We start from the raw sequence: 2,849 nt of genomic DNA on the forward strand, positions 1-2,849 counted from the left end.
AAGAAGTACGGTTTCTCCAGGTTTCTCCAGGTTTCTCCTTGCTTCTTGATTCTTTTTAAGTTTGTCATAGAATCTAGACATATCTTTTTTATATGCATCAGTTCCTTCTTCCTTCTCTTCAGATATTATTTTGGGAATAGCCCTTGGTTTCACGGTGGCTTTCTTTGCAGGCGGGGACTGGTTCTTCGTTTGAGGGGCTAGCCTCTTGCTAGGCTTCTTGGTAGGCGGGGGCGGGGGAGGCGTTGGAGACCTCCTTGGAGGTGTTGGCGGCGGCGTTGGAGACCTCCTTGGAGGTGGTGGCTGCGGCGTTGGAGACCTCCTTGGAGATGGTGTGGATGCAGCCTCGCCTTCCAACACAATGTCATCGTACAGAGCACTATGATGATCTGGCGATTGAACAATTGGATTTAGGTTGGGGGAGGATCTGCTACAAAAAAAGGAATGACATTATTATGAGCAAATTGTTAATTATTTAAGCCAATACAAATTAATGATGTAGTGTTTTCATCCGCACGTACCTATGGTGAGGTAGTTCAGGAGGAGGTGGAGCCGACATCCCTGGAATGATAATGTAGCGCTTGCGCCATAGAATGAATGTCTTCTCCGCTTCTCCTAGAGTCTTCTCGCCATCACCTCCAGGAATATCAAGAGGTAAATCACTAAAACCTTTTTCAGCTTTATCTACCGAGATGGTAGCATATCCTTCTTGGATTATATTCCCATGAATCCTTGGTGTCTTGGTTCGGTCGATAGGATTAACAAGACCGATAGCCACCTTGATTGTGGAATTCCCCTTCGGAATGTGTAGCTCACACATTGTACAGGGTTCAGTGACGTCATCCATAGGGAAGCGCAGTCCTGTGTCCCCTTGATTTGGTATCTCCATGGAAGCACAGCTGCTTTTCAACTGAACAGATTGGCTAATGTTGATTCCTGGCTCTGATGCCTGCTTGCTTGCACTCACTGCTATTTGCACTTGCCTTCTGATTTCCTCCTGCATTCTCGCTTCAAGGTTTTTTTCCCGCTCCTGTGCTTCACGCACCGCTTCCTCCAACCTCTGGAGCCGCTGTGCCTCTTCTTCCTTCTTTCTCTGGTGGCTTCTGTAGGAAGGTCTGTCCTGAGGGAATCCATGCTCCCACGAGACACTTCCTTTGCCTCTAGTTCGGCCACCATGTTCAATAGTCCCGATGGCGTATGTCAGCTCATCCTTCTCTCTGTTGGGCCTAAACGCACCACTAGCAGTAGCTCTCTGAGCATAAAACAATCTTTCTGTTGCTTCTTGTAGTCTTGCGCCATAAACGCACTTCCCTGTCTCCTGGTCTAGTGTTCTCCCATGAGCGAAAAACCAATTCTTTGCACGTTCTCCCCACTCGAGTGATTCTGGTCTGATACCCTTGGCAAGAAGGTCTGCTTCCATTTTGTTCCACTTCTTAATGGCAGTCGGGTAGCCACCTGATCCCAAGTTATGGTGGTATGTCTTCTGTTGGGCATTACGTTGGTTCTTTATCACCCGACTCACACCCTCTTCTGAAGTCTTGTACTGTACAAACTCATCCCAAAAGGGCCTCTGCTTTGAGATCGGGCCTAGGACAGTAAAATCTGGTGCTATGTTCTTCTTGACATACGTCGTGTATAGGTGTTTCTTCCAAGTCTGAAATTGGGTGGCCATCTTCTTCATTGCCCAATCCCTAACTCGCTCCTTCAATTCATCACCATCAATTATATCATCATAACCATCTGTTTGGAGCGTGAAATGTACCAAGACATCTTTCCAAGTTAACGTCTTGTCACGATCGGAGACAAAACTGATATGAGGAGCATTGGTCTTCTTCCATTAACGGGTACTAATTGGGAGCCGATCCCGTACAAGGTAACCACACTGGTGCACAAATTTCATTTTATTCGGCCCTCCCGGTTCTCCTGTATCCACATTGAACTCCGAGATGATGAAGCGGCCCTCCAATGGCTTTTTGGGACCTCGAACATTTTTACTCTTCGTTGTAGTTGTTGATGTCGATCCAGAGGGCTACAAAACATAAACATTATTTTTAATGTCATGAGCACACATAAGACATATGATAATATATATAGCTAATAATAAAAAAATATATACTTGGCCAATATGTTGTTGCTCATTTTGTTCAAGAGCTAAGTACTGACTCCTGTCATCTGCATCCTCTTGCACGTTATTTTTAGCACCATCATCGCCGGCAACTTGAGGGCCAGTGTTGATCAAATTCATCATCAACTCCTCCTCATCCATGTTTCTCGGGTCGGCCATCTAGCTTCAAAAAACAAAACCAATATAAAGTACGTCAAATCTTTGCTTACATGCATAAAATCTACGAACAATATGCATTATTAAATCTTGCCCCTCGGTCACGGATGCAATTCGCCACACTAGGGCGAACCGCGTCGGTACTAGGGCGAATTAGGGCTATTCATAAACGGTCGAGGGCGAATTGCGTCGGTGACTAGGGCGAACCACGTCGGTGACATCAACAGCGCGGTTCGCCCTGGTGTGATTGTTTAGCGTTAACGATAACGATAATATGAATGTTGATCGACTAGGCCACGAGAGAGGGCGGTGTGACAAGAGTGGCGGTGCTCCACTCCGCCGTATATATGTTTGTACACATGGGTGAACGAGGGCGGCGGTGCTCCGCCATATACATAAATTCTATGCTGATAATGTAAGTATAAGTCATTATGAAATGTAAGTATATGTGTCTTATTGCTAATATAACCATTACTATTTCTGAAATGATAAGAATTTATCTTCTTTTTGGACTTTTCTTTCTTGTGGCCCAAATTGTCTTTAGCCATGCATGCAAGTCCAACCAAAACTG

This window comes from Miscanthus floridulus, chromosome 7 (assembly GCF_019320115.1).
Source record: "Miscanthus floridulus cultivar M001 chromosome 7, ASM1932011v1, whole genome shotgun sequence".
NCBI classification, from domain to species: Eukaryota; Viridiplantae; Streptophyta; class Magnoliopsida; order Poales; family Poaceae; genus Miscanthus; species Miscanthus floridulus.